This window comes from Pongo abelii, chromosome 3 (assembly GCF_028885655.2).
Source record: "Pongo abelii isolate AG06213 chromosome 3, NHGRI_mPonAbe1-v2.0_pri, whole genome shotgun sequence".
Taxonomy (NCBI): domain Eukaryota; kingdom Metazoa; phylum Chordata; class Mammalia; order Primates; family Hominidae; genus Pongo; species Pongo abelii.
Genome location: NC_071988.2, coordinates 95,308,909 through 95,335,329, shown reverse-complemented (window position 1 = coordinate 95,335,329; position 26,421 = coordinate 95,308,909). Strand labels below are relative to the sequence as shown.

General features: G+C 36.4%; 1 long non-coding RNA gene across 2 annotated transcripts in view; it reads right to left on the bottom strand.

Annotated features, from left to right (window-relative positions):
• Nucleotides 1-2,394: 2,394 nt before the first annotated feature.
• Nucleotides 2,395-26,421, bottom strand: part of LOC129059004 (uncharacterized) — a 30,797-nt gene continuing 6,770 nt past the window's right edge. For both annotated transcript variants that reach the window (XR_008524555.1, XR_008524554.1), the window contains exons 3-4: nucleotides 21,956-22,030; nucleotides 2,395-4,144 (exon numbers count right to left, since the gene is read on the bottom strand). This is a non-coding gene — a long non-coding RNA (uncharacterized LOC129059004). The remainder of the gene's footprint in view (nucleotides 4,145-21,955; nucleotides 22,031-26,421) is intronic.

The following is a 26,421-nucleotide window of genomic DNA, read 5'->3' as shown; positions in this document are numbered from 1 at the left end:
TGAAGAAATATCCCTGAGGACAGCCAAAGACAAAAGGGGAGAGGTAGAAACTCTGCTCTGTAACTCACCCAAAGAAGACTCCAAATTAGAGTGGCTGTTCAGCACCACCAGGCTGTAGAATATTCTTCCCACACATCCCCTAGACAAGAACCCCTAGCCAGCCTTCCCACACTGCCAGGATATAACCTTCTGGACTCCTTCTATTACAGAGGAGCAGGGCTGTGAGTTTGTTAGAGCCAAGGGGAACCTGGGCTTAAAGAGCTGACCTAGAACCAAAAAGCAGACAATGACTTACTGGTAAAGAACCTCTACCCAGGTGAGCATGGGAGAAAAAAAAGAAAAGAACCTCCACGCAAATATATCCAACACAAACCCAAAGATATCAGACAGAGAAGACTGGAATAAATAACTAATCCTTCAATGCAAATACATAGATGTACATCCACAAGAAACAACAGCAAACAGGGAACCGTTTTTAAGGAAACTCAGTATTCTCCAAGATAGCACAGAAAAGCAATTCAGAAATGTATTAGAGAAAATTAACAAAGAGTTTGAAATTTAAAAAGAACACAGAAATCCTAAAACTAAGAGATCCGTTTGCTGAACTGAAGAATTCATTAGAAGTTCTCAACAGTAGAATAGGTCAAGCAGAAGAAATAATAAATGAGCTCAAAGACAGACTATTGGAAAATACACAGTCAGAGGAGGAAAAAGAAAATAGAATGAAAAGCAATGAAGAGTGCCTATAAGATATAAAAAATTACCTCAAAAGACCAAATCTGGAATTACAGCTGTTCAAGAAAAAGTTGTGCAAGAGAAAGGGGTAGAAAGCTTATCAAAAGAAATAACAAAAACTTTTCAAACATGAGAAAGATTAAATATCCAGATGTAGGAAGATCAGGGAACACCATACGGATTTGACCAAAATAAGACTACCCCAAGGTGTATAAAAAGACAAATATGGTATGATTTAATTTTATAAGGTAGTTAAATTCATAGAGAAAGTAGAATGGTGGTTGCCAGGTTTTTGGGAAGAGGGGCTTGGGGACTTACTGTTAATGCGTATATAGAGTTTCAGTCTTGCAAGATGAAAAGAGTTCTGGAGATTGCTTACAAATTAATTTGAATGTGCATAACAGTATTAAACTAAATTCTTAAAATGGTTACGATGGTGAATTTTATGTATAACTTATCACAATTTAAAAAATTAAAAATTAGTAATAATTTTTTTAATAACTTAGGAGTCATAGACCACCCTGAACACACCAGATCTTGTCTGATAATAACTTAGAAATGTTTACTCCTAGTGGCAAGAAATAAATTATTGAGTCACATCTTTAGCAAGATTTTGATTTGTCAATCTTTTTAAATTTTAGCCAATTTAATGAAGAAAAATAGTATTTGCAGAAATCTTACTTTAAATTTTCCTGACTACTAATGTGTGAAGCATCTTTATCTCTGTTTATTAATCATTTTAGTTTTTTGTTCTATGAAATATATGTCTTTTTCAATGGGTTTGTGTATTAGTACACTCTCCCACTCTTATAAAGCAATACCTGAGACTGGTAATTTATGAAGAAAAGAGGTTTACTTGGTTCAAGCTTCTGCAGGCTGTGTAGGGAGCATAGCAGCTTCCACTTCTCGGGAGGCCTCAGAGAGCATTTACTTATGGTGGAAGGCAAAGCAGGAGGAGAAGCAGGACCAAGAGAGCAGGGGAAAAGGTGCTGCAAACTTTCAAACAACCAGATCTTGTGAGAACTCACTATACAGTACCAAGGGGGGATGGTGCCAATCCAGTCATGAGAACTCCGCCCCCATGATCCAGTTACCTCCCACCAGGCCTGATCTTCAACATTGGGAGTAACAATTTGACATGAGATTTGGGTGGGGACAGAAATGCAAACCATATCAGTTTGCATCTTTTTTATTGCTATAGGAATTATTTATGTCCAAATGTCAATATATTGTTAGGTGCATGCATAACAAGTATTTTTTTCTCAGTTTATTTTTATTTACCTTCCAGGTCTCTAAATAAATAGAGTTTCCTAATTGGAAAGTGTAGCCATCCCTTGGTATTCTGGGAGACTGGCTCCGGGATATCACCTCCCTTCCTCCCCGACAGATACCAAAACTCAAGAATACTAAAGTCTTTTTATATAAAATGGTGAAGTCTTTGCATAGAACTTATGCACATCCTCCTGTATATTTTAAATCATCTCTAGATTACTTATAATGCCAATACAATGTATATGCTATGTAAATAGTTGTACAGTATTTTTATTTGTATTATTTTGATTGCCTTTTAAAAATATTTTCAACCCCCAGTTGGTTGAATTCAAGGATGCAAACCTGCAAATACAGAATGATTTGGGTTTTTTTTTTTTTTTTCAAGTATGGAATGTTGACTGTAGTCTAGTTTATCAGTCTTTTATGGTTGGAACCTACTGTAATGTTGAAGCATCTTTCTCTATTTCGAGATTATATCGATATATTCTTATTAATTTAGTCTAGAGCTTTTAAAGTTTTGACTTTCTTATTTAAATCTCTAATTAATGATTCCAATGCACAGTGTGAGGTGAGGATCAGATATCTTTGCTGTTAGCTATGGATAATCAAAATTATACCACTTACAGCACTTACTATTAATTCATTCATTTCTTCTTATCTTCTTATCTACTTCTTTCTTATAGGAAGTCTGTATATAGGTATTGATCTGCTACTGTGCTTGCAGATTCATGTGACAGAAATAAAGATTAGTGAAACTGAAGACATAGAAATTATAAAAAATGAAATGTACAGAGAAAAAAAAAGCCAACAGTGAGCCATGGGACATCTCCAAGACACCAAATATCATGTAACTAAAGTTCTTAAAAGTGGGGAGGTGGAAACCAAAAAATTTTTGGAAAAAAATTGTAAAATATTTTCCAGATTTGATGAAAAGTACAAACCTACAGATCTAAGAATCTCAATGAATGCCAAACACAAGAAACATAAAGAGAACTATACCAAAGCATATCATAATCAAATTACCCAACATCACTAATAGAGTGAACAATTATTTTTGTTTGTTTGTTTTTTTGTTTTTTGAGACAGTCTCACCTTGTCACTCAGGCTGGAGTGCAGTGGCACAATCTCGGCTCATTGCAACCTCTGCCTCCTGGATTCAAGCAATTCTCCTGTCTCAGCCTCCCGAGTAGCTGGGACTACAGGCGCCCACCACCACGCCCAGCTAATTTTTGCATTTTTAGTAGAGACAGGGTTTCACCATATTGGTCAGGCTGGTCTCGAACTCCTGACCTCAGGTGATCCACCTGCCTCAGCCTCCGAAAATACTGGGATTACAGGCGTGAGCCACTGCACCTGGCCGTCTAACAATTCTTAAAAGCAACCGGAGAGAATAAAAAATCTTATGTACTGAGGAATACAGATAAGGACAGCAGATTTATTGATAGTTTAGCATAGTAGCAGGATACAGAGCAGTATACACAAATCCATGTACTCATGGCATATTGCCAGCTTATTCTGTCATACCTCTCCAGGAATGATTCCTAGATTTAGTCTTTTCCAATTGCTACCTTCTCATTTCATTCCATACTCAAAAACAAAATTCTAGGCACAGCTTCTAACTTGGCACTGAAGTTACATACTAGAAGTTTAAAAATATATTCATATAAATGTTTCTCCTTATCCTATCTGAACATAATGCTTTTCTCTTTCTTCTCATAAGTTATATATTATTGAGCACAAAACAATCTTAAGATATTCTTCTAGGACTCAAAATTTTTGACTCTCCTCTTGCTTATCTTATTTTCCACAACCTAAAAAATTTATTCTCTATCCATTTTCTTACCAATGTTCTAGTATTACAACTTATAAATGATTTTCTTTTCTAAGCAGCAAAATTCATTTTTCAAACCAAATTTGACATGAAAAATCTTACTTCACATGTATAAAAGGAAAGTAGGAAAATAGAAAATGGAGCTGCTTTGGCTGACATGGGTTCCAGGGGACCGTGCCTGTTTATTCTTCTGCACCTTCCATCCATGGCCCCTGAGACAGTTCCACAGACCCTCTAGGACCCTTCCAAACTCAGCGTGAAAACTGGAGTAATGAGCTCAGATCTGTGTTTCCATGCTGCACCAGCCTAGACAAAAAGAATAAGGTCACAAATATTTTTCTCAAAGAGTATATTTCTTTGGCTTCACTGTCACCAGCCACGTGAAAACTCCATTCTATACTCAAATTCTAGCCAGATGGTTCTGAAGGCTGTGAGGAATCAGTGCACATATGCTTTCCAACTCCTCTTGGTCACCATTAAGCTCCTATAATTTTTCCTGCATTCTTTTCCAACTTACTGTGATACTCCCTGTTGATGCTTGTTTTTTTTTTGTTTTTGTTTTTGTTTTGTATTTGAAGAGGTCCTTAATGCTGGTAATATATAGATAGTGTGGACATCTACACCAAAGACATCATCTCCTATCACCACCTTAATCCCTGACACCATACAAAAGCTGCTAGAATCAGTAACCCATGCATCCATCCTCCATGATCATTGGTGATTTCAGACTTTTTAAATTTGCAAGACCTCTGTCATTGGTTGGAACAGAAAGATTACTTGAGTGGCAGAGTCTAACAAGAATCTATTAAGAATCTTTACTAAGATTCAGGGGATTTTTTTTTTTCTTTTGGTCCAAGACTGACCCATTATCCTTGAATAATACCTTGAACAAGCCTCTTGGCTCTCCCATTCTGCAGGACCATGTCATTGCTTCTAAAACTGGAGTGCATGTAGCAGTTGTGGAAATGTGCAAGGAGGTACTTGGAGCCATGGAATAAGCATGTCCGTTATCTTGATACATCAGTTTACCATAATACATGTCAATTATTTCATAGTAAATATTTTAAAATATTAAATGTCTTAGTTTGTGCTGCTAAAACAAATTATGACAGACTGGGTGGCTTAAATAACAAGCATTTATTTCTCACAGTTCTAAAGGCTGAAAATCTGAAGTCAGGGTGCCAGCATAGTTAGGCTCTGGTGAGAGTCCTCTTCTAGGTTACAGAATTCTGACTTCTTGTTGTATTCTCACATAGCGGAAAGAGGTCAAGCTAGCCCACTGGTCTCTTCTTAGAGGAAAACTGATCCTATTTATGAGAGCTCCACTCTCATAGCCTAATTACCTCCTGAAGGCCCCACTTCAAAATATTGTTACAATAAGGATTAAATTTCAATATATGAATTTTGGGGGAACACAAATATTCAGCTCATAACATTAACCAGCATTTTTTAAATTGTGTAAAATTTGGGATATTTTAAAAGGTAAAACATAAGACTTCAAGGAAATTTTGTAGTGCAGCTATGCTCGCCAATCAAACATTCTTAGTTAATGACCTCACTTCCTCACCCAGTTCAGCCTTTTGGGATATTACGGTAAGTTTTTCGTAGGAGAATCTTTGGTTCTTTATGCAGACTCCATGAATTTTGGACATACCTGAATTTTAATGTGAACCTAGCTTAGGCCCAAGCTGAGACTCTCCCACTTACATATTTCATTTCACATCTAAGTTGATTTTTTTCATAATGACAGCCAACACACATCGTTTCATCACATATTTTGTTTAACTGTGTAACTGCTTTCCTAATTAAGCTATAATGGATGGGATAATCCCATAAAACAACTTTATTCTTTTTTTCCACTGTCCTCCAAGTTCTTTTTATGGGCAGCCTTATTCCCTTCTGCTCCATGAAATCTTGAACTTGTCCTAAAACTTCTTGGTCCCTTTTAGTTATAAGAATAATATTATTTCACAAATTATTATTCCTATTTTATGGATGAGGAAACTAAAACACTAAAAGGTTAGGTAATTTACTTGAGGTCAAGTGAGTGACAAGAGAGTGAGCCAGAAATTTCGTGTCGAGTCAGTGCTTCTTAATGAATGAATGAGTAAATGGACTAAAGGAAGGGAGACCTTGGAGGCTTAGAAGACTTAGTAATCAAAACGAGAAACAATAAGGGTCAGAACTAAGGCTATGTCACTGTGGATGGCAAGGAGGAGACAGATTAAACTCATTAAGGAGGTAAGAGCAATAGAATCTAGTGCCAGACTGAATGTGAGAGCTCACATTTGGCAGCAGGCCTGACTTTCTCTAGCATTCGTACCTCAGCCTTTGAATGTGAGTTTTGCTTGGACTACTACTTCATCTGTTATCTCATGTTATCCTATGGGTAATTATTTAGCTCTAATCCTTTCTACAATAGTAATCAACCCTGCTTAAGCCAATTATCTCAATTCTTGCTGAGCAACTTTGGCCTCCTTGAAAACGCCATATTTCAGTTATTACCTAGAGCACCAGTAAACTACCCTAATAAGATGAGAAAATTTGTCACATAATGAAGTTTTGTTTTCATCTTTGAAGTTAGGGCAAAAACAAGCTACACTAAGTATATTCATAAACTATCATAAAAACTAGCATAAAAATTTGAGAATATGAGTATTGTCATATTTGGTAAGGTAATCTAACAATATGAATTAAAAACCCACAAATATCTTCATGCCTGATATGGTTTGGCTGTGTTCCCACTCAAATCTCAACTTGTAATTCCCATAATCCCCATGTGTTGTGGGAGGAACCAGGCAGAGATAATTGAATCGTGGGGGCGGTTTCCCCCATCCTGTTCTCGTGATAGTGAGTTAGCTCTTATGAGAGCTGATGGTTTTATAAAGGGCTTCCTCCTTCATTGGGCACTCATTCTTCTTCCTGCTGCCATGTGAAGAAGGACGTTTTTGCTTCCCCTTCTGCCATGATTGTAAGTTTCCTGAGGCCTCCCCAGCCATGTGGAACTGTGAGTCAATTAAACCTCTTTCCTTTATAAATTGCCCAGTCTCTGGTATGTCCTTATAGCAGTGTGAGAATGGACTAATACAATGCCCTTGAATTATATTGCCTTTTTTTGTAGTATAGGCTAAATGAATAATGCAAAACATGAAAAAGGTGTGCACAAAGTGAAAAATATATAATTGATAAAATTAAAAATAATTTAAATACTAAAAATACAGGAGTATTTGTGTAGATTAAGTTAATTAATTACATAAAATTAAAACTAATAAAATTACCAATAACAATAGCAGTTTCTGTAGGTTTGCTTTATGCCAGACACTCTTCTATGTGCTTTACATAGATTACTTCTTTTTTTTATCTTTTATATTTTTCTTTTTTGAGACAGGATCTCACTCTGTTGCCCAGGCTGGAGTGCAGTGGCACAATCATGGCTCACTACAGTCTTGATTTGCCTGGGCTCAGGTGACTCTCCCACCTCTGCCTCCTGAGTAGCTGGGACTACAGGCATGTGCCACCATGTCAGCTATTTTTTTTTTAAATTTTTTGTAGATGCTGCCCAGGCTGGTCTCAAACTCCTGAGCTCAATCTATCCACCCACCTGGACCTCCTAAAGTGTTAGAACTATAGGCATGAGCCACCACATATGCTTGATTACTTCATTTAATCTCCTTAATTGCCCTGGAAGATACGGTCCCTTATTACCATTTTACCTGTGATAAAACTGAACTTCAAAGACATTAAGGAACTTGCCCAAGTTACAAATCTAGTAAGTGGTCTATCCAAGATTCTGAGAAAGGCAGTTTAATTTTGTACCTAAAAATGACAACAAACTTTTACTAATCTACGAAATGAAAAAGAAATGAAAAGAGAAATTAGAAACTATTTTTGACCCAAACAAAGATTAAAAGAGAACATGTCAAAATTGGGGGAGTGCAGCAAAAGCAGTGCTTTATCACCAACAATATCCCAGAATTCAAATATGAGAATGAGTTAGTTCCCAGGGCCACAAAGAAGTGAAAAAAACTTTGAGCAGTCAGTAAGAGACTCAAGTTTCCATTTCCAAGACTGCTTTCCTCCCAATCTGCCTGGAACCAAGTTTGTGGAAAATTTCCCCCAACTCATGGGAAGAGTGAGATGGTGGTGGACTACCAGCTTTTCCACCATCTTGGGCTCTCTGGCAGGAGATCAGTTCCTGCTTCAACCCACAGGAAGCATCACAAGTGCCTGAAGGGAGAAATACCCCTGAGGACAGCCAGACACAAACGGAGAAGGCAGCACTACCATCCCTAGCCCTGGATACTCTGCTGTGCAACTTGGCCAAAGGAGATGCCAAATCAGAGTGGCTGTTCATCAGCACCATGCTGTAAGAAGTACCATCCACAGGTTCCCTCCTTATGAATCCCCACTAGCCATCCCCTAGGATATCACCTTTGGGACCTCCCCAGGTCCTCCTAATCCTTTTCTAGAGCTAGGGCAAACCTGGGCTTCAGACACATTCTAGTGCCAAATAGGAGAAAGTGACTTAGTGGAAAAGCAAATAAGAAATTCAACAGGTGAATTACAATGACTCTTTATGCAAACATACCCAATAAACACCAAAACAAGCTGAGAGACAGGACTAGGCCAACTAAGAATTTCTAAGCCTAGCTGGGGAAAGTGACTGCACCTACCTTTAAACACGGGGCTTATAACTCAGCTCACACCCAACCAATCAGGTAGTAAAGAGGGCTCACTAAAATACAAATTAGGCTAAAGCAGGAGATAAAGAAATAGTCAAATCATATATCGCCTGAGAGCACAGAGTGAGGGACAATGATTGGGATATAAACCCAGGCATTCGAGCAGGGAGCGGCAACCCGCTTTGGGTCCCCTCCCATTGTATGGGAGCTCTGTTTTCATTCTATTAAACCTTGCTATTGCACACTCTTCCGGTCCGTGTTTCTTACAGCTCCAGCTGAGCTTTCGCTCAACATCCACCACTGCTGTTCGCTGCTCTCCCAGACCCTCCGTTGACTTCCACTCCTCCGGATCCGGCAGGGTGTCTGCTGCACTCCTGATCCAGCCCATGCCACTCTGGATTGGGCTAAAGGCTCGCCATTGTTCCTGCATGGTTAAGTGCCCAGGTTTGTCCTAATTGAGCTGAACACTAGTCGCTGGGTTCCACAGTTCTCTACCATGACCCGCGGCTTCTAATGAGCTGTAACACTCACTGCATGGCCCAAGGTTCCATTTTTCGGAATCCGTGAGGCCAAGAACCCCAGGTCAGAGGACAAAAGGTTTCCTGCCATATTGGGAGTGGTCCGCCCCCATCTTGGGAGCTGCCCGCCACATCTTGGGAGCTCTAAGAACAAAGACCTGCCTGTAACAAAGCCAGACAGAGAAGACTGGAATAATTGATCCTTCAGTGCAAAGACATAGATGTATATCGAAAAGAAATAATAGCAAAGGAGGAGCCGTGACCAACCCAAATAGACAGAGCAAGGTACCATTGTCTAACCCTAACAAGACAGACATATGTCAACTTTCTTTTGAAAGGAAAGGCTGAATTTACTTATTTATTTTTCTTAAAATAAAAAAGTGTGTGTATTATATATAATTTATGTATAGAATTTACCATTTTTAAATGTAAAGCTCGTTGGTAATAAATATATTTATATTATTTTCCCCCCTCTCTTATTTCCCTCATTCCCACTGCCATTCTTGGTCTCTGGTAACCATCAATCTGTTATCTTCATGATATCCACTTTTTTTAGCTCCCGCACAAGAGTAAGAACATGCCATATTTGTTTGTCTGTGCTTGGCTTATTTCTCTTAACATAGTGACGTCAAGTTCCATCCATGTTGCTGCAAATGACACGCTTTCATACGTCTTATGATTGAATAATATTCCATTGTGTATATGTACCACATTTGCTTTATCCATTCCTCCATTTATGGGCACTTAAATTGATTCTATATTTTGCCTATTGTGAATAATGCGTCAGTAAACATGGGAATGCAGATATCTTCTTGATACATTGATTTTTTAAATATATATACCCAGTAGTGAAATAGCTAGATCATATGGTAGTTCTATTTTCAGTTTTTTGAAGAACCTCTGTACAATCTTCTGTACTGGCTGTACTAATTCCCACCAACTGTTTATGAGAATTCCTCTTCCTCCACATACTTGCCGGCATCTGTTATTATCTATCTTTTTGATACAAGCCATTTTAACTGGGATGAGATGATATCTCATTGTGGTTTTAATTTGCATTTCTCCGATATATAGTACTGTTGAGCATTACTTTAATATAGCTGTTAGTCATTTGTATATCTCCTTTTGAGAAGTGTCTATTCAGATATTTTGTCCATTTTTGAAGTTTTAATTTTTTTCCTATTGAATTGTTTGAGATTTTTATATACTCTAGTTATTAATCCCTTGTCAGATAAATAGCTTGCAATTGTTTTTTCCCATTCTGGGTTGTTTCTTCACTCTGTTGATTGTTTCCTTTGCTATTCAAAAGTTTTATAGTTTGATGTAATCCCAATTGTCTATTTTTGCTTTGGTTGCCTGTGCTTTAGAGGTTACATAAGAAATCTTTGTCCAGATCATTGCCCTGAAGTATTTCCTCAGAGTTTTATTCTAGTAGTTCATGGTTTTAGGCCTTAGATTCAAGTCTTTAATTCATTTTGATTTAATTTTTGTGTATGGTAAGAGATAGGGGTCTAGTTTCACTCTTCTGCATATAGTTGTCCAATTTTCTCAGCACCACCTATTGAAAAGGCTGAACTTTCCCCATTTTAAGTTCTTAATGCCTTTGCTGAAGATGAATTGCTGCAAATGCATGGATTTATTTCCAGATTATTATTCTGTTTTATTTATCTATGTGTCTGTTTTTATGCCAGTACTATACTGTTTTGGTTACTATAGCTTTGTAACAGATTTGAGGTCAGGTAGTGTGATGTTTACAGCTTTGTTCTTTTTGTTCAGGATTGCTTTGGCTATTTAGGATGTTTTGCAGTTCCGTATAAATTTCAGATTTTTAAAACATTTCTGTGAAGAATGTCATTGGAATTTTGATGGGGATTGCAGTGAATCTGGAAATTGCTTGCAGTTGTTTTGTCATTTTAACAATATTAAGTCTTCCAATCCATGAGTGGAGAATATTTTTCCAATTTTTTGGTGCTTTCTTCTATTTCTTTCACCAGAGTTTTATAGTTTTTCTTGTGTAGGTCTTTCACATCTTTGGTTAAATTGATTCCCAGGTATTGCATATTCTTTGTAGTTTTAAATGAGATTGCCTTCTTGATTTCATTTTTGGCTAGATCAGTCTTGGTGTGTAGAAACACTACTAATTTTTGTACATTGATTTTGTATCCTACAACTTTACTAAATTCCTGCATGAGTTATAACAGTTTTTTTTTTTTGGTAGAGTCTTTAGGTTTTTCTGCATATAAGATGAACAAAGCTAATTTGACTTCTATCTTTCCAATTTAGTTTTCCTTCATTTCTGTTTCTTATCTAATTGTTCTGGCCAGGACTTCCAGTATTATATTGAATAACAGCAAAATAATAGCGAAAGTGGGCATTTTTGTCTTGGTCTAGCCTTTAGAGGAAAGGCCTTCAATTTTTCCCTGTTAAGTGTGATGTTAGCTATGGGTTTGTCATAGATGGCTTTTATTATTTTCAGGTATGTTTCTTCTATGCCCAGTTTGTTGAGGATTTTTATCATAAAGGAATGTTGAATTTTATCAAATGCCTTTACCTTTATGGCATCTATTGAAATAATTATATGATTCTCATTCTCAATTCTGTTAATGTCGTGTCTAACATGTATTGATTTGCATATGTTGAGCCATCCTGTATCTCTGGAATGAATTCTACTTGACAATGGTAAATGAGTATTTTGCTGAGGATTTTTACACCTGTGTTCACCCAGTGATATTGGCCTCTAGCTTCTTTTTAAAAAAAAAATGTGTCCTTGTCTGGTTTTGGTATCACAGTAACACTGGCCTTGTAGAATGAGTTTGAAAGTATTCCGTCTCTCCTCTTTAATCGTTTTGAAATATTTGAATAGAATTGGTATTAGTTCTTTAAATGTTTGGTAGAACTTAGCAGTGAAGTTATCAGGCCCTGAGCTTTTCTTTGATGGGAGACTTTTTATTATGGCTTTGATTTCATAACTCATTATTGGCTTATTGAGGTTTTCTATTTATTGATGGTTCAATATTGGTAGGTTGCATGTGTCCAGGAATTTATCCATTTCTTCTATATTTTCCAATTTGTTGGCATGTAATAGTTCCTAATTGTTTCTAATGATTATTAGTATTTCTGAGGTCTCAGTTGTCATGTCTCCATTTTCATTCCTACTTTTATTTATTTGGGTCTTCTCTCTTTTTTTCTTATTCTGGCTAAAGATGATTTGGAGCTCCTTTATATGCTGCTTGCTTCTTTTCTCTTGCTGCCATTACAATTTTATCTTTATGCTTGATCTTTGACAGTTTGATTAGTAAATACCTTCATTAGTCTTATTTGACTAATGTGATGCTCTAAGGCCTTCCTGTACCTGAATATTTATATCTTTCTTATGTTTTGGAAAGTATTCTCTTATTATTTCTTTGAATAAGCTTTCTACCCTTGCTCCTGCTCTGCTCTCTCTTGAACATCAATAATTTTTAGATTTTGTCTTTGAGGTAATTTTCTATATCTTTTAAGTGGCCTTCTCTCATTTTCATTCTTTTTTTTTCTCTCCTCTGTGCATTTTTTAACAGCCAGTCTTTGAGCTCATTGATTCTCTTCTCTGCTTGACCTATTCTGTGGTTGAGATCCCCTGAAGAGTTTCTTAGTTCAGCAAATGTAGTTCTTAGTTACAAGATTTCTGTTTATCATTATTTCAATTTCCTTGTTAAATTTCTCTGATAAATATCAGAATTGCTTTTCTGTGTTATCTTAGAGATAACAAAGTCCTTAAAACAGCTGTTTTGAATTCTTGGTCAGAGAGTTCACAAATCGCCATCTCAGGAGGGTCAGTTGCTGGAACTTTGCTTTGTCTAGAAGGTTATGGTTCCATGTTTGCTGTTGTTTCTTGTGGGTATACATCTATGTATTTGTATTAATGATTAGTTAGTTATTTAGTCCAGCTTTTTCTGTCTAGTTTGGTTTGGTTTTTATTGAATACAGTTGCTTAATGAGTCGTCACTGCCAGCTTGCTGCCTTGTTTTCGGCTCTAGGTGGCGCCATAAGCCTATGTTTACCTTGACTTTTGCAAATGGCCAGAGCACTGCCTGTCCCATAAGGAGGAGGTCCAAAGGAATTACCCTAGCACTGTGGGAAGGCAGGCCGCGGGTGTGTTCCCAGGGGACTTGTGGAACATACTTGCTACATGATTTCTACTGATTTGGCATCTCCTCTGGTCAAGTTACAAGGAGTTTTTACGGCTGAGGATGGTAGTCCTGGCTTCCCTATTTGTCTCTGCCAGCCTTCACGGACATTTTTCTCTCCAGGCAGTCACAGTGCTACCTGTGGTTTAAGGCTAAGGCAGGTCTCCTGGCAGGAAACCGAAGAAGACGGGAAAGCTGGTTGACAATCTCAGTTTGACGTTTTTCAGTGCAGAAACCGTGAGTTGAGGGCAGATTTTTCATGCTGCTGACGCCTGGTGGAATGCAGGGAAGAGGCCTCATGGATGTAGAATCTCGTTCTCCTACCATCTGCTCAGAATTTTTCCACTTCTTTGTAGCTACAGGAATTGTCTCATCCTCATACAGGATTTCTGGGTTGCTGCTGGTGAAGATCTTGCTGTTGTGTATTTCTTTTTGGTTTCTGGTGGAGGGGAGAGAAGCAAGCTTGCTTCTATGCTGCGATTTTGGGATTAGAAAATCAATATGTGAACTTTATAACTAAGAATTCAAAATAGCAATTTTAAGGAAACTCAGTGACCTACAAGATAACATAGAAAAACAATTCAGATACTTATCAGAGAAATTTAACAAGAAAATTGAAATAATAATTTAAAAATGAAACAGAAATCTTGGAACGGAGAACCACATTTGTTGAATTGAAACACTCTTTAGAGGATCTCAATAACAGAATGGGTTAGAGAAAAGAATCAGTGAACTCAAAGACTGGCTATTAAGAAAATATAGTCCAAAGAAAGAAAAGAAAAAAACAATAAAAAGAAATGAAGGCCACCTATAAGATATAGAAAATTACCTCAAAAGATCAAATCTAAAAATTATTGGTGTTTAAGTGGGAGCTAAGCAAGAGCAAGTGGAGAAAAGCTTATCCTAAGAAATAATAACAGAGCACTTTCCAAAACTCATGAAAGACAGAAATATCTAGATATAGAAAGATCAGGGAACACCAAACAGATTCAACCCAAGTAACACTAACCAAGGCATATAATAATTGAACTTTCAAATGTCAAAGACAAAGAGAACATCCGGAAAGCAGCAAAAGAGTGAAATAACAAAGCAACTCCAGTTCATCTGGCAACAGACTTCACAATGGAAACCATGCAGGCCAGAAGGAAATAGGGCAGCATTAACAAAGAGAAATTGTCTTTCACAGACAAAAGCTAAGAGAATTCACCACTACTAGACCCATCTTGCAAGAAATGCTAAAGGGAATTCTTCAACCTGAAATTAAAAAATGCTAACATATTAGTGTACTAACTAAAAGAAAACATTTCAAGGTATAAAACCCACTGGTAAAATTAAGTATGAACACAACCCCAGAATATGCCAATAGTTTAACTGTGGTGTGCAATCCAATCATAACTCTAGTTAGAAGCTTATAAAAACAAATCTATCAAAAACAATAATAGCGACAACAACCTGTTCAAAATAGATATTTTTTAAATATGCAAACTGTTATAATAAAAATTCGAAGTGTTTATGGGAGGTGTGGAGTTAAAGTGTAGAGCATTTTTTTCATTATTATTATACTTTAAGTTCTGAGATACATGTGCAGAATGTGCAGGTTTGTTACATAGGTATACATGTGCCATGGTGGTTTGCTGCACCCATCAACCCGTCATCTACATTAGGTACTTCTCCTAATGCTATCCCTCCCTTAGCAACCCACCCTCTGACAGGCCCCGGTGTGTGATGTTCCCCTCCCTGTGTCCATGTGTTCTTATTGTTCAACTTCCACTTATGAGTGAGAATATGTGGTGTTTGGTTTTCTGTTCTTGTGTTAGTTTGCTGAGAATGATGGTTTCCAGCTTCACCCATGTCTCTGCAAAGGATGTGAACTCATCCTTTTTTATGGCTGCATAGTATTCCGTGGTGCATATGTGCCACATTTTCTTTATCCAGTCTATCACTGATGGGCATTTGGATTGGTTTGACGTCTTTGCTATTGCTATAGTGCAGCAAGAAACATACCTGTGCATGTGTCATTATAGTAGAATGATTTATAATCCTTTGGGTATATATCCAGTAATGAGATTGCTGGTCAAATGGTATTTCCGGTTCTAGATCCTTGCGGAATCACCACATTGTCTTCCATAATGGCTGAACTAATTTATTCTCCCACCAACAATGTAAAAGCATCCCTATTTCTCCACTTCCTCTTAAGTATCTGTTGTTTCCTGACTTTTTAATGATTGCCATTCTAACTGGCGTGAGATGGTATCTCATTGTGGTTTTGATTTGCATTTTTCTAATGACCAGTGATAATGAGCTTTCTTTTTATATATGTTTTTTGGCCGCATAAATGTCTTCTTTTAAGAAGTGTCTGTTCACATCCTTCACCCACTTTTTCATGGGCTTGTTTGTTTGTTTTTCTTGTAAATTTGTTTAAGTTCTTTGCAGATTGTGGATATTAGCCCTTTGTCAGATGGATAGATTGCAAAATTTTAATCTCATTCTGTAGGTTGCCTGTTCACTCTGATGATAGTTTCTTTTGCTGTGCAGAAGCTCCTTAGTTTAATTAGATCCCATTTGTCAATTTTGGCTTTTGTTGCCATTGCTTTTGGTGTTTTAGTCATGAAGACTTTGCCCATGTCTATGTCCTGAATGGTACTGCCTAGGTTTTCTTCTTGGGTATTTATAGCTTTAGGCCTTATGTTTAAGTATTTAATCCATCTTGAGTTAATTTTTGTTTAAGGTGTAAGGAAGGGGTCCAGTTTGCGTTTTCTGCATATGGCTAGCCAGTTTTCCTAATACCACTTATTAAATAAGGAATCCTTTCCCTATTGCTTATTTTTATCATTTGTCAAAGATCAGATGGTTGTAGATGAGTGGTGTTATTTCTGAGGCCTATGTTCTGTTCCATTGGTCTATATATCTGTTTTGTTACCAGTACCATGCTGTTTTGATTACTGTGGCCTTGTAGTATAGTTTGAAGTCAGGTAGCATGATGCTTGCAGCATTTTTCTGTTTGTTTAGGATTGTCTGGGCTATATGGGCTCTTTTTTGTTTCCAAATGAAATTTAAAGTAGTTTTTTCTAATTCTGTGAAGAAAGTCAATGTAGCTTGATGGGATAGCATTGAATCTATAAATTACTTTGGGCAGTATGGCCTTTTTCACAATATTGATTCTTCTTATCCATGAGCATAGAATGTTTTTCCATTTGTTTGTGTCCTCTCTTATTTCCTTGACCAGTGGTTTGTAGTTCTTCTTGAAGGGTCCTTCACATCCCTCGTAAGTTGTATTCCTAAGTATTTTATTCTCTTTGTAGCAATTGTGAATGGGAGTTCACTCAGGATTTAGTTCTCTGTTTGTCTATTATTGGTGTATAGGAATACTTGTGATTTTCGCACATTGATTTTGTATCCTGAGACTTTGCTGAAGTTGCTGATAAAGCTTAAGGAGATTTTGGGCTGATATGATGGGGTTTTCTAAATACATAATCATGTTACCTGCAAATACAGACAATTTGACTTCCTCTATTCCTATTTGAATACCCTTTATTTCTTTCTCTTGCCTGATTGCCCTGGCCAGAACTTCCAATACTATGTTGAATAGGAGTGGTAAGAGAGGGCATCCTTGTCTTGTGCCAGTTTTCAAAGGGAATGCTTCTAGCTTTTGCCCAATCAGTATGATTGGCTGTGGGTTTGTCATAAATAGCTCTTATTATTTTAAAATTTGTTCCATCAAGGCCTAGTCTATTGAGAGTTTTTAGCAGGAAGGGGTGCAGAATTTTATTGAAGGCCTTTTCTGCATCTATTGAGATAATCATGTGGTTTTTGTCATTGGTTCTGTTTATGTGATGAATTACGTTTATTGTTTGGCATGTGTTGAACCAGCCTTGCATCTCAGGAATGAAGCTGACATGATCATGGTGGATAAGCTTTTTCATGTGTTGCTGGATTAGGTTTGCCAGTATTTTATTGAGGATTTTCGCATCAGTGTTCATCAGGGATATTGTCCTGAAGTTTTCTTTTTTTTGCTGTGTCTCTGCCAGGTTTTGGTATCAGGGTGATGATGACATCATAAAATGAGTTAGGGAGGAGTCTCTCTTTTTCTGTTGTTTGGAATAGTTTCAGAAGGAATGGTACCATCTCCTCTTTGTACCTCTGGTAGAATTCGGCTGTGAATTTGTCTGGTCCTGGGCTTTTCTTGGTTGGTAGGCTATTAATTACTGGCTCAATTTCAGAACTTGTTATTGGTCTATTCAGGGATTCGACTTCTTCCTGGTTTAGGTTTGGGAGGGTGTATGTGTCCAGGAATTTGTCCATTTCTTCTAGATTTTCTATTTTATTTATGTAGAGGTGTTTATAGTATTCTGTGATGGTAGTTTGTATTTCTGTGGGATCAGTGGTGATATCCCCTTGGTCATTTTTTATTGTGTCTATTTGATTCTTCTTTCTTTTCTTCTTTATTAGTCAGGCTAGTGGTCTATCTATTTTGTTAATCTTTTCAAAAAAAACAGCTCCAGGATTCATTCATTTTTTGAAGGGTTTTTCGTGTCTCTGTCTCCTTCAGTTCTATTCTGATCTTAGTTATTTCTTGTCTTCTGCCAGCTTTTGAATTTGTTTGCTGTTGCTTCTCCAGTTCTTTTAATTGTAATGTTAGGGTGTCGATTTTAGATCTTTCCCACTTTCTCCTGTGGGTATTTAGTGCTATAAATTTTCCTCTAAACACTTCCTTAGCTGTGTCCTGGAGATTCTGGTATGTTGTGACTTTCTTCTAATTGGTTTTAAATAACTTATTTATTTATGCCTTTGTTTCATTTAGTTATTCAGGAGCAGGTTTTTCAGTTTCCACGTAGTTGTGTGGTTTTGAGTGAGTTTCTTAATCCTGAGTTCTAATTTGATTGCACTGTGGTCCGAGAGTCTGTTTGTTATGATTACTGTTCTTTTGCATTTGCTGAAGAGTGTTTTAATTCCAATTATGTGGTCAATTTTAGAATAAGGATGATGTGGGGCTAAGAAGAATGTGTATTCTGTTGATTTTGGGTGGAGAGTTGTATGGATGTCTGTTAGGTCTGCTTGATCCAGAGCTGAGTTCAAGTCCTGAATATCCTTGTGAATAGTTTTGTTTTTTAGTTTTCTCTTTCATTTCTATTTTATTTGTCATCTCCTTAAAATAACTTGTTATATTTAAAAGATGTTTATTGTAAGCCTCAAGGTAACCACAATGCAAAAACCTATAATATTACAGTAAAAATAAAAAACAATGAATTAAAAGCTTACTATCAGAGAAAATCACTTAACCACTAAGGAAGATGGTAATAAAGGAAGAGAAGAGTCTCAGAACAACCAGAAAACAAGAAACAAATTATCAGTAGTAAGTCCTTACTTATCAATGATAGCACTGAATACAAATGGTCTCAATTCTCCAATTGAAAGTTATAGAGGTGCTGAATGGATAAAGAAACAAGACCCAAGTACATGCTGCCTTCAAGAATGACAAGCAATTTAGAGATTCAATGCCATCCCTGTCAAAATTCTGACTTTCTTCCCATAAATAGAAAAAAATCCTCAAATTTATATAGAACCGCACACTAAAAAATTGCCTGAAGAGCCAAAACAATCCTGAGTAAAAAACACAAAGCTGGAAGCATCACACTATCCGACTTTAAAACATACTACAAAGGGATGGTAACCAAATTAGCATGGTTGGTAGAAAAACAGACATGTACACCAATGGAATAGAATAGAGAACCCAGATATCAATAAACACATTTATAGCCAAGTCATTTTCTACAAAGACACCAAGAACAGACAATGGGGGAAGGGCAGTCTCTTTAATAAATGGTGCTGGGAAAACTGGATAACCATATGCATAGAGTGAAATTAGACCCCTATGTCTCAGGATATACAAAAATTTAATCAAAATGAATTAAAGACTTAAATCTAAGACCTGAAACTATGAAGCTACTAGAAGAAAACATTGGGGAAACATTGCAGGACATTGGTCTGGGCAAAGCACAGGCAACAAGAACAAAAATTGACAATTGAGATTACATCAAGCTAAAAAGCTTCTGCACAGCAAGGAAAACAATCACCAAAGTAAAGAGACAGAATGGGAGAAAATTTTTACAAACTATCCATTTCACAATTATTAGTAACCAGAATATATAAGGAGCTCCAACAATTCAATAGCGCAAAACAAAATAATCTGATTTTAAAATGGACAACATATCTGAACAGACATTTCTCAAATGAAGGCATGCAAATGGCCAACAGTTATATGAAAAAAATACTCAACATCACTAGTCACCAGAAAAATGCAAATCCAAACCACAATGAGATATCATCTAACCCCACTTACAATGGCCTTTATCAAAATGACAGGTAATAATAGATGCTGGTGAGGATGGAGAGAAAGGGGAACCCTCATACATGTTGGTGGGAATGTAAATTAAAATGACCACTATGAAAAACGGTATGGAGATTCCTCCAAAAACTAAAAATAGAACTACACATGACCCAGCAGTTAGCTACTGGGTATATATCCAAAAGAAAGAAAATCGATATATCAAAGAGATATCTGCAATCCCATGTTTATTGTAGCATTAGTCACAATAGCCAAAATATGTAATCAACCTAAGTGTCCATCAATGGATGAGTGTATAAAGAAACTGTGGTATATATACATAATGGAATATTTTTCAGCCACAACAACTATTGCAATCCTGTCATTTGCAGCAACATAGATGGAACTGGATGTCATTATGTTAAGTGAAATAAGCCAAGCACAGAGAGACAAATATGGCCTATTCTCACTCATATGTGGGAGATGCAAAAGTAGATATCATGAAGATAGAGAGTAGATTGATGGTTACCAAGGCCAAGAATTGTTGGGAGTGAGGAGGAAGAACAGAGATTGAATAGTGAGGACAAGTATACAGTTAATTGAAAGAAATAAGACATTGTGTTCTGTAGTTCAGTAGGGTAAGTCAATCTGTTGTACATTTCAAAATAGCTAGAAGAGAACAATTCAAATGTTCCTAGCACAAAGAAAAGTATTTAAGGTGATGTACATCCCAATTACCCTGATTTGATTGTATTAATTCAGTCTCACACTGCTATAAAAAACTGCCCCAAACTGGGTAATTTATAAAGAAAAGAGGCATAATTGACTCACAGTTCGGCAGGGCCAAGGGAGGCCTCAGGAAACTTACAATCATGGCAGAATGCATCTCTTCACAGAGCAGCAGGACAGAGAATGAGTGCCAAGTCAAAGGGGAAGCCTCTTGTAAAACCATCAGACCTCATGAGAACTCATTCACTATCAGGAGAACAACATAGGGGAAATCGCCCCCATGATTCAATTACCTCCCACCGGGTCCCTCCCTCGACACCTGGGGATTATGGGAACTGAAATTCAAGATGAGATTTGGATGGGGAAACAGCCAAACCATATCATGAATGTATCAGATTATCACATGTATCCCCAAAATATGTACATCTATTATGTATTAATGAAAAAATAAAAAAAAGCATACAATAATCATACAAGTACATACAATAAAAGATATAGTATGAGCTCAGGGAGGACACCATATTTGTTATGTTTGTTTTTGAATTATATACTGGTAAGGGGTGCTTCTTACATATTCATTCCCTGACTTAACTTTGTTGTAATAAACTTTAAAGCTGCACTATCCACCTCTTATGTCTATGGCCACACACACACACCAGAGAAAAAGTGTGACATTAGAAACAAAACTAGATATTTTAAGAGGTTTGATGGTGGACAGCAAGGTGTGGATATTGGAAGACTCATGTTTACTCCTCACTAGGATAAGGAGTAAGCATCCCTCCCCACATCACCCACCACTACTATGACCTTTGTCACTCACAGATTCACCAAAAATTGAGTAATTATCTTGTTTTTATTAATCTTTCTGAAATGTATATATAGTTCACATACATTTCAGTGTTTAATATTAGAATTATTTTGATCTTTATTTAGAAGTTTGATGATGTTTTGTGGCCAGAAATATGCCTTAGAAACTTAACTATTATTTCTATCAATTAGTTTATAATAAAATCTGTTTTGCTATCCATTTCATTTAAAGTCACAGTTTCCAAGAATCTATTGATGAGGTTAAGTGAGGACTTACAGTACACTGCTTTAGTGAGTCATTAGTTAAAGACTGCGCCCAAGGCCATTAATTTTCCAATATTTCCAACCTGGGCCTTGCTAGTGTAGTGGACGCTGGTAACCAGAGAAAGCCCTTGGAAGACAAAACAGTGAGCATTGAAGTGGTGAAGATCAGATGATATGGGTGGGTATCCAATAGCATAGGCTATAGCTCTAACTTTTATTCACTTCAACTTTTGTTAACATATTTAATAAGAAATTCTTGGAAACCATGGAATAATGCTCTTTCATTTTTTCTTATTCATTTTTCCTTATTTCTAAATACAAGTAAAATTTTTAAAACCATAAATTAAAAGAGAATAAACAAATTTTGTTATGCTTTTCTTTTGAGAAATCAATACTCTTTGAGGTTTGCTATATTGCTCTACATTTTCAATTATTAAAAAAGCAAATTACTATTGTGAGTATTTTTTCTATCATTGAGAAAAAAGCTTTTAAATAGAAGCAAAAAAATAAATAAAAGTGAGATTCCATTAGGTAAAACTCTTAAACTGACATTTGTGAATCTTTCCTATTAGTTTCATGACAAATGAAATTTGAGAAATTTGAGAAATTGGGAAAAATTAACTCACCTTCAGACTATCTGCACAACCTTCTTACATTTGCTGTATGTTCAGGCAGAGGTCTCTTCATGAATAAGCTTCACACTAAAGAGAGAAAAAGACTACTTAGGTAAATTACTTATCCCTTTGCAATTGGAAATCATGGTCATTTGGCTCAGTGGTAAATGGAAATGATCCTAACAGGATTTTTTCACAATTTTCTGGGAGCTGCAGGAACCCCACTTACTTTTCCAAAGGCCACTGAATCCAGCTTTCACAGTGAAAGGAATTCCCAGGATACCTGGAGTCATATTACTTGGGTTAATCAACATGTACCTGGAGTTGCTTCACTCATGCTAATTCCTATTTCAAATTTAATTATCATGTTAGAAACTTTCTTGTGCTTCTCTAATTACTTTAACTCTGCAAAATGTCAGATTATCTACCTCCCCACAATGTGTTTTAGAATTTGCTTATATAAAAAAATGAAAGTATTGCTCTGGAATTCAGAAGCAAGGGAGACACAATAGCTAAAACTAACCAGATGTCAGTACCATGTTATTTGTAAAGGCAGAATTTTTTTTTTTTTTTTTGCTGTTCTGTTTACTATTGTACTCCCAGCACCTAGACAGTCTACATGTACAGAAGCAAAATAACTAAGAACTTTTGAAAGTACTTACATGATTTCTTAATTTTTATAATATAATCCACTCTGAATAATTCTGAGTTCTTTAATAAATTTGATATGCAAAGGTATAAAATGTGTCCTCATGCACCGGCATTGTGGTACTGTACTAATACTTGGCACAATGGAAGCAGTGAACATAGCAAGGAAGTAAGGACTGCTTTCATCAAAGGGCACAACTCTGCTAGATACCATTTAAATTTGAATATGATGATTTTTAGGACCATGGGAAATGTCTTAATGAAACAGGTTGCTACAAATAGAAAGACTAATTTTAGACCAACCCTTGAAATTAATTTCCTTTCTTTCAAAATGATTCTCACTATTTTGAATATCAATATAAAAACTAATATATAAGTATATATAAATACATAAAACTATAAATTTATTAAAATTAATATTTTATATCCATATGGCCATTCTTCTATTTGATTTTGCAGTATTCTTCATGATGCTATAATGCTATTTATAGGAGATAAACAATGATCTTATCAACAGATATATCACCTTCAGAAAGAATGAACAGAAACATGACTATTTTACAGAGATGTCTTGTATTTAAAAAAAAAAAAAACTTTTAATGCTGATAAAACAAAAAAGCAAATACAGAAAACACATGCTAAAAACACACTATTTGTTATACAGCAGGATCTTAAGATGGTCTAGGGCCCATCAGAAGTTTTCAAAGCAGGCAGAAAATGATTACTGTCTAAGCCTTTGTCAGTAGAACACTGAGTAAAAATACGTGGTTACCTAGTTCAATTTTAATAGGCAATATTAACCAACTGTGGTCCCCAATGGAATATAATATAAATTATAAATCAATATATGTATATATAGTGATATATAATATGTGTTATAGGACAAGTTGTGAATTTTAGCAACTAAATGTCTACATCAATGCAAATATTACACTTTTCTGAGAGGTATAGAGATAGAACCTAAATAATTCCAAATTTAATGCAAATTACAGCTGACTGATGCATTAGGGACAGTAGGCATAGTGCCTAGGGCCCACAATAATTTTAGAAGCCCATGAAATTGTTTTAATTACCTTTAAAGTCGGAAGAAAAACATGAAGCTTTAGAGTCTACGAAAGTGTTATTATTTCTCACAACAGAAATAAAGAAATTTTTAGGGCCCATAAAAATCCCCTAAGTTACATAAAAAAAAAATTTAAGTATTGATATCATGATGGCTCAAGAGTCCCACAAAGGTAAAAATGTCTAAGGCCCACAAAACTTATTTTGTACTCATGACAACATCAAGTGAATGCAAATGGGGATTTTTTTTGTTTTAATAAGCAAATCTCAAAGCATTTTGGATAGCCTTGCTTTCGGAGAATCATACTTAGACAAAAGAAAACTATTGATTAGAAAGATGAGCCTACCTTCACACAGTGCTACAGAAAGCATGCAACTGCCAAGAGAGCAGTAGAGCAACAGCCAGCTTGGAAGTCATATTTACACTGGATTGTTTCTTTCCAGTTTCCCACAGCCCCTAGACACTGGAGTGCTTAGCTGTCCCTGGGGACTTGTTGTGCTGGCTGGAGTGCTCCTGAGGCTTTTTATATTATTGCAACACTAAATGTGTGTGGATACTCATCCTTGCACTATGTTACTGGAAATTACACAAAATTCAATATGCCACTATGCACTTTGAAACTAACCCTGACAGAAACAAACACTCCCAGGTCTCAGCAAATTTTCAGCATGCTTAAAATTTAACCTGATTTAGTATAACTATTTTGTTAAATGTACACACCTCTTAATTTGATTATTTTTATTTGAATTCCTAATTTTGTAGCATTTATACTTCGAAATAAACTTAAAACTTAACATGGAAAAGTTGAAAGAAGAGTCTAATGAATTCCAGAATTTTTTTTGCCCAGATTATCCAGTATTTCCTAAGAACAAGAAAATTCTCTTATAAAAGCAGAATACAACTATCAAAACTAGGAAATTAATGGTGATGCAATGCTAATACCTAATCTATAGATTTTATTCAAATTATGACAATTATCCCAATAATATCCTTTGCCATGATGGGTGGATGAATGGATGGATAGATAGATAAAACTGTTTCAGGATCCAGTGCAGGTTCAAGTATTGCATTTAGTTGTCATGTTGCTTTAGTCTTCTTTATTCTGGAACAATTCCTCAATTCGAATTCATCTGATGTTTCCTTATGATTAGGTCCATTCTTGGCACCAATATTCCAGGATGCTGTTGTATACCTCTCAGTACATTTTATTGTAATATATCCCTGTTATGGTTTGGCTCTGTGTCCTCACCCAAATCCCATGCTGAATTGTAATTTTCAGTGTTGAGGGAGGTACCTGGAGTGAGGTGATTAAATCATGGGGATGGATTTCCCCCTTGCTCTTCTCATGATAGTGAATTATCATGAGATCTGATGGTGTAAAAATGTGTGGCACTTCCCCATTCACTCTCTCTCTCTCCTGTCACCATGTGAAGATGTGCCTGTTTCCCCTTCACCTTCTACCATGATTATAAGTTTCCTGTGGCTTTCCAGCCATGCTTCCTGTACAGCCTGCAGAACTGTGAGTCAATTAAACTTCTTTTCCTTATAAATTACCCAGCCTCAGTTAGTTCATTATGGTAGACTACAATTTGGAATACAACCCCTATTTCCAAATACACAAAAATAATTAAAAGGATTTCTCCCCAGGAAGTAGGACATTAAAATATGTTTATGTCCTAGAAAAAAAAAAAAAGAATTGCTGAATATATTAGTTTGCTATGGCTGCCATAACAAAATGCCATGGACTGGGTGGCTTACACAACAGGAATTTATTTTCTCACAGTTCTAGAGGCTGGAAGTCCAAGATCAAGGTTTCAACAGGTTTGATTTTTTTCTGAGGACTCTCTCCTTGGCTTGAAGATAGTTGCCTTCTCATTGTGTCCTCACATGCAATGGTCCGCAACCTTTTTGGCACCAGGGACCAATTTCATAGAAGACTATTTTTCTGTGAATTGGGATAAGGGGATGCTTTAGGGATAATTCAAGTGCATTTACATTTATTGTATACTTTATTTCTGTTATTATTACATTGTAATATATAATTAAATAATTATACAACTCACCATAATTTAGAATCAGTGGGAGCCCTGAGCTTGTTTTCCTGCAACTAGATAGTCCCATGTGCGGGTGATGGGAGGCAGTGACACCTGAAGTATATTGCTTATGTCCAGTCTACTCCATAATCTCATTTTGGTTGCTGTCACTGCAGAAAACCCTGCTTCACAAAGATAGGATATTGGAAATGGAAGCAGGATTTTCAGTACTTTTGTGGCAATCTCAGGATATTCCACCTTGACTTTAATCCATAATGTGTGGAGATTTGAAGTTGTCTCAAACATACTTTTAAGGCCATTGCCATTTGCCATCTCAAGCAGTTGATCCTCTTCTAGCACGGACAAAGTCAGTTCACTTGGCTTATTCACAAATGGGTCACAGATTCATTCTTTCCCAGTTCGAGGGTCTTTTGTAGTTAGAAAATAATGCTTAAACTCGTTTGAAAACTGAGATAGGTGATTATGCACTAGCTGGGAGGAAGAAGGCCATGGCTCAGTCTTTTTCAAAATCTTTGCTAATTTTGGAATATGTCAAAAATCTCACTGTTCACTTGTTGCCCCCATAATTCCACTTTGGCTTTGAATGCAGCCCCTCTATCTGCCAACTTGAACACAGCTGTCATTCTCCTCTGAAGTGAAAGACTGAGTTCCCTGAACAGGTTGAATATGTCACACAAGCAAGCACGTTTTTTACCTATTCTGTGTCACTGAAA